The sequence below is a fragment of the Canis lupus genome, chromosome 15 (genome assembly GCF_003254725.2).
Source record: "Canis lupus dingo isolate Sandy chromosome 15, ASM325472v2, whole genome shotgun sequence".
Taxonomy (NCBI): domain Eukaryota; kingdom Metazoa; phylum Chordata; class Mammalia; order Carnivora; family Canidae; genus Canis; species Canis lupus.
The window spans coordinates 52,360,061-52,371,072 of record NC_064257.1 but is presented as its reverse complement, the minus strand read 5'-3'; the positions used below and the strand labels follow the sequence as shown (position 1 = coordinate 52,371,072).

At 39.9% G+C, this 11,012-nt stretch overlaps 1 pseudogene; it reads left to right on the top strand.

Annotated features, from left to right (window-relative positions):
- Window positions 1-4,846: 4,846 nt before the first annotated feature.
- Window positions 4,847-6,320, top strand: LOC112679155 (ribosomal L1 domain-containing protein 1-like; annotated as a pseudogene).
- The last annotated feature ends 4,692 nt before the right edge of the window (window positions 6,321-11,012 follow it).

Here is an 11,012-nt window from a genome sequence, read left to right as displayed (position 1 = left end):
AGTATTAAAATATGGGTGTCTTAAAGCAACAGAAATTTATTATTTCAGTCTGGAGGCTAGAAGTTTGAAATCAAGGTGTGGACAAGCAGGGCCATGTTCTCTTTGACAATAACCACCCAAATATAAAATCAAACTTTATTTTTTGGAAATATTGTCATAAAAGTGGGAAAAAAACTTAGTGACTTTACATGGGTGCCATTTTGTTTTTGTTTGTTTTAATAAAATAGGCCAATGATGCAGAAAGGCTACCTTGGAATAACAGAAAAAATACTGGTCTAAGAAGAATGGGAATATAGGCCAAATGATGAACTTTAAGCAAAATGGGGCTCATGCATTGACAAGTGTGGCTGTGAAAATTGACTGAGATAAAAAAAATATATGAAAGCACCGTGAAAATTGCAAAGTGCTTCAAAATGTAGGTTATTGGACTTGAAATGTGACATGAAGTTGTCAATATGTTATTTACAGAATAGGAAAGAAAATTTATAAAATATTTCCATTGTATTTGATGTTAATGGACTAAAAGTTATCAATAAATCTATTATTAAAACTCCCTCTTTAAAAATCTAGAAGATCTGAAGCTCTTTATAGAGTTAAGAGCTGTAATCAACATAGGATAATAAAATACTTTGAGTTTTAGTTGTTTGGCTGTGTGAATCCAGCTTGTGTGAATATTGAACTCATTCTGTAACTTTGGGCAATAATTCGTCCTAGACTAGATGCTGCTCTGGTCCTGCTTAACAAATCTTAAAAGCAAGACTGAAAAGAATCATACAGTTTCAAAGTAACTTATCACATTCCAAGATAATAAAAATATTTACAGGAATATGAAAATATCTAGCAACCATCAAGGCAAATTTACAATGTCTTACATCCAATCCAAAATTACTAGGCATGAAAAAATCTAGAGAGTGACCCATATTGAAAGAAAAATCTATCAATTAAGAAACACCTACATCAGACACAGACGTTAAAATTAGCAAACAAAGACACTGAAACCATTGTTATTACTGTATTCCATGTGTTGAAAGACATAAAAACAGATCTCAAATCCAAACATAAAAAATGATCTGAATTTGCACTTCTAAAGAAAACTACAAGCCTAGATGAATAAAATAATGCTTGTGATACTGGCAGGGTAAACACTGCAGAAGAAAGGATTAGTTAATGTTAACACCTAGCAATAGAAACTATTCAAAAATTTAATAGAAAAAAGAATTTTTAAAAATGAAGACAGCATCAGTGAGCTTATGAAAAACTAAGTGACATAATATATGTATAATTGGAGTCCCAGTGAAGGGAGAGGGTCATGGAAAGTATTTGAAGAAATAAAGGATAAAATATTTTCAAATGTGACAAGACTATAAATTTACAGCTGCAGGAAGATCACAAACGCCAAGCATAAGGAACATGAAGAAAAGGCACATCATAATACAATCAAAACCAATAGTAAAGAGAAAATCTTAAAAGCAGACAAGAAGGCCACCTGGGTGGCAAAGGCAGTTAAGTATCTCAGCCTTTGGTTTGGGTCATGATCTTAGGGTCCTGGAATGGAGCCCTTCATTGGGATTCCTGCTCAGCAGGAAGTCAGCTTCCCCATCTTCCTCTGCTACTCCACCCCCCACCCCACTTGTGCTCATGCTTTCTCTCTCAAATAAATAAATAAAATCTTTTTAAAAAAAGAAAAGCAGATAAGAAAACATGATGTCTGTAAACATATAAAGATAAGGAAGACAGCAGAATTCTCATCAGAAGCAATACTGAGAAGGCAGTAGAGCAACAACTTTATAGTACTAAGAGAAAAATAACCTGGCAACATAGAATTTTATATCCAGGGAAAATACCTTTCAAAAACAATGGTAATATTAAGTGGGGAAGTGATGTAATGAGCACTGGGTGTTATACTATATGTGGGCAAACTGAATTGAAATTAATATAAAATAAATAGTGGTGAAATAAAGATTTTTCCAGACATACAAAAGTGAAAGAATTCACCACCAGCAGACCTGTATTACAATACTCTAATCCCTTGGGCAGAAGGAAAATTATACCAGCAGAAACACTGATGTACACAAAAGACTAAAGAGCACCAGAAATGTTAACTACATGAGTAAATATACAAGATTTTTTCTTAGCATTGAAAGCACTTAAAAAAATAATTTATTATTATAGTGCCAACAAAATATAAATACTAACATAAAATTTAATAATAACAATGTGTTGTTGAGTTTATAACATATATAGAAGTAAAATGTAAAAAAAAAAAGCACAAAAGATAGGAGGAGAAATTGAAGTATGATTGTAATTTTTTTTAAAGATTTTATTTATTTATTCATGAGAGACACAGAGAGAGGCAGAGACATAGGCAAAAGGAGAAGCAGACTCTCCATGGGGAGCCTGATGTGGGACTCAATTCCAGGACCCTGGGATCATGACCTGAGCCAAAGGCAGATGCTGAACCACTGAGCCACCCAGGTGCCCCTGGTTGTAAATTTCTTATACTATATATGAAGTAGTATAATCTCACATGAGAGTGGACTGCTAAGTTAAACACGTATAAAAGTGCTAAAGCCACCAAGATAAAAGCTAATAAGCCAACATTTGAGATGTAATGCTCATTATAAAAGAAAAGCCTTAGGGATCCCTGGGTGGCGCAGCGGTTTGGCGCCTGCCTTTGGCCCAGGGCGCGATCCTGGAGACCCGGGATCGAATCCCACATCGGGCTCCCGGTGCATGGAGCCTGCTTCTCCCTCTGCCTGTGTCTCTGCCTCTCTCTCTCTCTCTCTCTCTGTGACTATCATAAATAAATAAAAATTAAAAAAAAAAAAAAAAAAAAGAAAAGCCTTAAACTCAAAAAGGCAGAAAAGGAGAAAAAGGGAAACATAGATTTCGATGAGACAAATAGAAACAAATAGCAAGATGACAGATTTAAACCTAACTATACTAACAGTCATACTAAAGTAAATGATCTAAATGCCCCAATTAAAAGGCAGAGATTGTCAGATTATATAAAAAAGGAAGACTCAAAAGAAAGTTACCCTGGCTACCTTAGCATTAGATGGTAAATTTCAGAGCAAAGACTACCACCAGGAATAAAAAAGTCTATTTCAAAAAAAAAAAAAAAAAGTCTATTTCATAATGATAAAGAAGTCATTTCACCAGAAAGACATAATAATTAATTATGTAGGTGTAATGGTCATTCACAGAAGCTCACTAAGAGCACTAATTATGAAGGTGGGGAGGTAACACCCCCTAGGTGCATTCAGAATGGTTGGGATGGGAGGACGCAAGAGTAAATGGCAGAGTGTACTTTATACAAGTCCCCTGCCCCTAAGATTTTTCTGGTGTAGGAGACAGAAAAAATGGACTGCTGGGGACGCCTGGGTGGCTCGATGGTTCAATGTCTGCTTTGGCTCAGGTCTTGATCCCAGAGTCCTGGCATCAAGTTCTGCATTGGGCTCCCCACAGGGAGCCTGCTTCTCCCTCTGCCTGTGTCTCTGCCTCTCTGTGTGTCTCTCATAAATAAATGGATAAAATCTCTTTAAAAACAACAACAACAAAAAAGGGATCCCTGAGTGGCTCAGCGGTTTGATGCCTGCCTTCGGCCCAGGGTGTGATCCTGGAGACCCTGGATCGAGTCCCACATCTGGCTCCCTGTGTGGAGCCTGCTTCTCCCTCTGCCTGAGTCTCTGCCTCTCTCTCTCTCTGTGTCTCTCATGAATAAATAAATAAAATTTAAAAAAAAAAAAGCAAAAACAAACAAAAAGAAATGGACTGCTGAGGATGCTTAATTTAAAATATAAAGACTAAAATTTCTGTTAGACACAAGATCAGAAAATAAACCCAGCTCCGAAAAGTGTATTTCACTCTCTTATCGCACACACAATAAGACACATACATGTATTTAGAAAACTAGTTTACATTGAAAAACACAAGACAGGATTTTTAAGAACCCAAATATGATATATGTTTATAGTACTTATAAGCATTTATATGTATGTATATAAACATCTGTGCATATGTGTGTGCATACACCATGTTCAATAATTTGATTTTTGGTCTTTTAAAAGGGAAATCGGGGATCCCTGGGTGGCGCAGCAGTTTGGCGCCTGCCTTTGGCCCAGGGCGCGATCCTGGAGACCCAGGATCGAATCCCACGTCGGGCTCCCGGTGCATAGAGCCTGCTTCTCCCTCTGTCTGTGTCTCTGCCTCTCTCTCTCTCTCTGTGTGACTATCATAAATAAATAAAATTTAAAAAATAAATAAATAAAAGGGAAATCACCTGTCAATCTCTGTGGTTTAAAAGTATATATAATATTTGAGTTCTTAAATAAAAATCCTGTTTTGTGTTTTTTGATGTAAACCAATTTTTTAAATGTCAAACTAAACCAAAATATTTTTCCAGTTACAATTCACCAAAAAAATAGATTAGCAGGGAAGAAACTCATTAACATAGCACTATTCAATAGAAATGTATTAGTGCCACCCTGTGGCAAGCTTCATACTTTGTAAAATCTTGTACAAGTGAAGAGGCTACATTTATTGGCTTTAGCTGTCTTTATTAAAAAAAAAAAAAGAGTTTTTAACCTACAAACATTCTTATTGTAATAGTACTTCTCTGAAAGCAATTTTAATGTCTTTTGTATTAGGATCCCCAATAACCACACATGGCAGGTGCTCCATAAATGTATACTCTAATGAGCTGAATGTGCTTATGATTTATTACTACTTAAAACTAGAAGAATTTAATTTAAAGAAATAACCAAGAAAATGGACAAAGGGTTGGGTATAAAAATATCCACTGTAGAGCCCTGGGTATCACACGCTTGCGCGAGGCGAGAGCCACATGGAGGGTTCAGCTTCCCCCTCACCATCCTCCTCAACTGCAGCCTCAGCCTCCACTCCAGAGACGGAGGAGCAGCTGGACCAAGGGCAGATGAGAAAAGCGGTGGAAGCTCTGTTTGCACACCCCAGGTCCAGGAAGAACGCGAATGGCTTGCTTTTGAATGAGAATAAAAATTTATTTTTGATGGTGATATTATGGAAGATTCCAAGTAAAGAACTGAGGGTCAGACAGGCCTTGCCTCGTGGTGTTCAATCAGATTTAACAGATATTTCTTTACTTACCCAGGATGAACCCAATTTAACTCCTGAAAAGACAGGATGGTTTTACAAGAAGCTTTTGAACAAGCATGGAATTAAAACCCTTTCTCAGATTACCCCCTTCTGAACTCTAAAAAAAGGAGTATAAAGCCTATGAAGCCAAGCTCTGCCTCTTGGGAAGTTCTGATTTTTTCCTTACTGATGCGACAACCAGGTGGCTCTTACCGTCACACCTCGGGAGACATTTCTACCACAGAGAGAAAGTTCCAGTACCTGTGAACCTTCTGGCCAAGAATTTATCCAGGGATATTAATGAGTGCATAGGTGGCACCGTGTTAAACATCTCTAGGAGTGGTTCTTGCAGTGCTATCCGCGTTGGCCACACTGGGATGGAGGTGGAACACGTCATTCATAACCTCATGGCTGTTTCGAAGAGGCTTTCACAAAAGTTGCCAGAGAAGTGGGAGAGCGTGAAACTCTTGTATGTGAAGACGGCGAGGTCAGCTTCCCTGCCCATCTTTTCCTCATTTGTCAGCTGTCAGGATGAAGCCAAGGGAATGTGCACTCCTAGTCAGAAGAAAAAGGAAGCAAAGAAAAAACAAAAACAAAAAGAGCATTGTGAAAAACAAAAAAAGAAGAAGGAAAAAAAGGCTTATGAAACAGGCTAGAAAGGCCGCATTGGCCCCGAAGGAAGAGGATGCGGACCCCAAAACTAGTGATGCTGCTGCAAAGGACCCTGCCCCCCAGAAGGAGAAGGTGCAAGCTTGTGAGAAGAAAGAGGCCGGTAGAGGAAAAACCCAGCAGAAGGTGCAAGATGAGTCCAAAGACGAGATCCCACTCCTCATACCAATAGGGAGTCCAGCGAAAGAAAACGTAGAGATGCAAAACCACGCTGCAGGAAAGAAGTCTCAAAAAAAGAGCCTTGGTCCCAACAGACCCCATGGAATAAAGAGAAAGGCCTTTCTGGGTTTGGAGACCCCAAAGGCTGCAGAGCCCAAGACTCCAGGTAACGGCCTGGAGAAGAAGCCAAGAATCAAAGAAGAGGCAGAGAAAGAAAGAAACTCTTCACTGGGGAAAAAAGACCCAAGACAGAAGACCAAAAAGCCAGGGGCCAAGTTCTTTACTACTGCTAATAAATCTGCAAAGAAAGCTCCCCACACTCCCAAACAGTGGCCCCAAAAGCGCAAAGTACCCCAGTCAACCTAAAAATCAAGAGACTCAAGCAGAAGGCAACCTCTGAACTCCCCCAAGAGCTTTTTGAAAATGCCAGCATCCCAAGCCCCCACTCCTTGCAGCCTTCTCCAGGCGTGAGGCCCAGACTTAAATATTTTTTAGAACCTTCCTTCGCAGGTAATTCTGACATATGTTTGTGGGCTAGAGAACCAGTAGTTGTGAAGTAAATCCATTTTTTAAGTTGCCCTTCTGTGTATTTGCTAATATGACAGGGGAAATACAGTGCTTGTCTCTGCTTCTCTGAGGCTGGCCATTTACTTACTAAAGTACCATTTACTGCGCAGCAAACTGCGGGCCTTCCCGATACTGTTGCTTTGACTTGAATCCTTAACATGTGGTCCTTACCCCGTCTGCTTTCCACCGTCTGTTCACCAAGGCTCCATTACCCTGGTTTGTGCAAACCCTCCCAGTGCTTTTCCGCAGGCCTAGGGTGGACTCACTGTGGAACTTATGAGAAACCCTTGGTGGGTTTTGGAAAGGACCCTTGAGATCAAAATAATTGGTTTCCGTGGTTATCGGCCAAGTCTGTGGGTCACTGAGTTAGCGTGTATTCGGTGAGGTTAGTCAACAGGGAGCCGTTGGTAGAGGCACCGGGTTGAATCCAGACCTCTCAGCTTGCGTGGATTTACCCCCATGTACACTGGGAACACTTTGGATGACCATCAAATATATTCTGGAGCAGGAAAGGACTCTTGAGGTGCTCAGCCTCTCCCTGGATTTGAATTGAGGTCCATGTCCCTGGCAGTAAGTGTCAGAGGCACTGTCCTACAGCACAGGCCCAGTGAAGCCTGCTTTCCATCACATGGTCCAGAAACCATGTGATGGTCCTGAAGTCAAGCTTCAGGTGGTCCTCCAGCAAGTCAGAGGAGTGAGAGCTTTTGGTTTTTAGTACCCTCAAATTAGATGGTGACATCAACTCCTCAAGTCACAAAAGCTTCTAAAATACAAAATTGGGACGCCTGGGTGGCTCAGTGGTTGAGCATCTTTCTTCGGCTTAGGATGTGATCCCAGGATCCGGGATTGAGTCCCGCATCGGGCTCCTTGCAGGGAGCCTGCTTCTCCCTCTGCCTGTGTCTCTGCCTCTCTCTGTGTGTCTTGCATGAATAAATAAATAAATATTAAAAAAAACAAAAATAAATAAAATAAAAATATCCAGTGTAGTTTATTTAACACAGTAAAAAAAAGGGGGGGGGGGCACCTGGGTGGCACAGTTGGTTAAGCAACCGACTCTTGGTTTTGGCTCAGGTCATGATCTTGGGTCATGGGATTGAGCCCCATGGGGCTCCCTGCTCAGCACAGAGTCTGCTTGGGACATTCTTTCCCTCTCCCTCTCTCCCTCCCCGCTGTGCATGCACACCTGCACACACTGTCTCTCAAATCTTTAAAAAATAAAATAGTAAAAAAAAAATAGTAAAAATATTGGAACCAACATATATGTCAATTGTAAGTTGGTTAGATCATTTGCACCATATACTAGTATAATATACTGCCGTGCCAAATGATATTGTGAAAAACATTTCATGACATCATTGTTCGGGGTACTTTATTTTAAAAATCAGGTATGCATAGTATAATCGCATTCTCATTTGTGATACATGTGTCAAAGTTTTTATGTTTATAATTCATATTGTTGTTGTTACCACAAGAGGTGTGATGGGCACCCTGACCTCACCATCTGAATTTGGCTCAGATTGATTTTGATGCCACACACACACACCAACAGCATATGAAAAGGTTTGTCACTCACATATTGAGACTTTCTGGATGAGAAGGGAGGGTTCTCAATCAGGTCCAAAAATGGCTTGAGAGAGTGAGGAAAGGAGACTGGCTTGGATTTTATTGCAATTAAGGGGCAGGTCTGGGGTGAGGGTTTCCACATGTGGACTGGAGCTTATGTCTTGAACTTCTTCCTGGAGCTAAAGAAGGGAGAAAAAGATCTTTCTTATCAGCTTGTCCAAATGCAGGGGAGAACAGTCTTTCTCTCTCTTTTTTAAAGACGCATTTATTTATGAGAGAGAGAGAGAGAAAGAAGGAACAGGGGGAGGAGCAGAGGGAGAGAATCTCCTGTGGACTCCCCACTGAGCAGGAGCCTGACACAGGGCTCCACCTCACAACCCATGAGATCATGACCTCAACTGAAACCAAGAGACACACACCCAATGGACTGAGTCACCCAGGTGCCCTGAGAATGGCCTCTTTAGAACATTGATCATGTCATTTCCTTTCTTTCACCTTTAGTGTTTGTTTTTTGTTTTGTTTTGTTTTTGTTTTTGTTTTTGTTTTTGTGGTCAAAGTAAAATATAAAATCCTAACCATGACTTTCAGAGCCCTCTGTTCTCTGACCCCTGCCTACTTCTCCGAGGCCACCTTTCACCATCCTTTCAGCTCTTTCTCTCCCATCCCACTATTTAAGACATCTCAGTTCCTACCTTCCTTCAGGAATATGGCATTAGGCCCTGGAATGTGCAGCGTAGTTTCTTCTACTTGGAACCTTTGCTTTCTTCCAGAACACAAATTATATTCACCCTGAACATCTCACCCTGGACATCTCTTTAATGTCACTCCCTCTGGAGGGCCCTATTGTCTCCTTCAGCACAGGTGAGGCCCCCCAGCTATATATCTCCTAGGCTCCCTGAACATTCCCTTTTGTAATATTCATCATATCTCAAGTAAAAATTAACATGTCTGTTGGGGCCTTCCAGACCCCAAGTGTTTCCCCTTCATTCTCTACTCTGTCTTCACTATTCAGAACTTGTAACTAAAATATTTAAAGAAACTGATTTTAAATGCAAATTAAAGGGCAAATGTTCTCAAAAAAAAAAAAAAAGTGTTTCCCCTTCATTTTCTTATTGAATCCTCATAATAACCTATGTGGATACAAAGAAGAAAAATCAGAGGCTCAGAGATCATGTAACCTCCCAAAGTCGCACAAGTAGTAAGGAATAAGGATAAATACTAGAAACCTCTTGAATACCTGTTGTATTCAAGATACAACTTGCTCAAAATACTAGCAAAACCAAGATTACACAGGACACTTCCTGACTGGGAGGAAGAGGAGAATACAGTAACAGCGCTGGTTGTAAGAGAGAAACTGATTTGGAAAGGAAGGGAAGCCAGAGTCTGCTGGGGGAAGCTGCTTTGGGGCTTACCCCAGAGAGGACATGGATTTGAGGATCAGCCTGAAGGGATCTGGATTTGGAAGTAGCCATTTATGGTAGAGAGCAGACTCAGACTTGACACTACAGACTACAACGTCATTAGGGCAAAGTTGTGCACCTGGTTTGGTCTGAACAGGTGAATGGGGGGATCCAAGAAGCGTTAAGTATGGACTTTCCTTTTTGTCTATACAACACAATTACCATCATTCTCTCCATATGCAGGGAAAGAGGCTCCACAACCCTTGTGAAGCCTGATTTGACTTGAGAATATATTACAACCAAGTTCCTAAGAAATTAAATAGAGTTACACAAAGAGTTGGAAATTTGACCAGGAAAAGATTAATCCACCCAATTTTAGGGCGAAAAATGACTATATAGAAAAAATAACATAGGCAAAATAGTCCCCAAACATGCAGAAGGGTCCTCAAACTGTAAAGACTTTTCTGATTATGGATTCCAAAGTATTGAATATAAACCCTGGAGGTTTTAGTATAAAGGTGTAGAAGTTATTACACCAACCACTATCAGTTGATAAATCCACTTCATATTTCATCTCTAAATAATTACAACTACAACAAAGTATTCCACCCTTTCTTTAATGGAACATCACAGTTCTATGAAATGGAATTTAAAATTCATCATGTGCCTTTTGGTACAATAGACCTTATAAAATCTCAAATAGGAAAACAATTTATTTATTTTAATTTGCTTTTAATATTTTAAAGTTAATAAATTGACACCTGAAAATACATTCTGCAGTGGCCAGAGAAAATTAACAGTGTGTTAGTAAGTAAAACAAAGGTGATAAACACAACGTCCCATCAGAACTATGTCAGCTCCAAGATACAGGGTCTTGCTCTTTGGGAAACAGGACATGATTGTTAGTGTTTTTAATCCAGGTCAGATTGAAGCGCTTGATTAAAACCAAATAACTGCTAATGTATCATTTTGTTCAACGATTCAAATATCTCTCAAGTAATGCCAGACATAAAGTAATGCGGGTAAGGGGCACCCGGGTGGCTCAGTCAGTTAAGCGTCTGCCTTTGGCTCAGGTCACGATCTCAGGATCTAGCCCTGCATCTGGCTCCCTGCTCCATGGAGCCTACTTCTCCTTCTCCCTCTGCTCCTCCCCACCAGCCCTAGTGCTCCGTCTCTCCTGCTCTCTCTCTTCCCAATTAAACCAATCAATCTTAAAAAAAAATAAATAAATACATTCCTTACTTTTTTTTTTCTTAATCATTTTCCTATAGGTCTGTTCATCAAGTATTTGGTCAGCATCACCCTCATTCTATAACGCTCATTTACCTGGGCACACAATTCTAGAAAGACACTCATTTATCTCATGGATGCCATCTCAGTCTTCTGCTATCCAATTTTACTTCTGAGAGGTTCTCGGTCTAATTGTTGACCTTTGTGTATTGTCTTTTCCCTTACATGCTCTTAAGATCTCATTTTGGGGTTTTTAGACAGTTGCACTGTGATATATCTGGTATGGATTTCTTTTTGCTTAATCTGAAA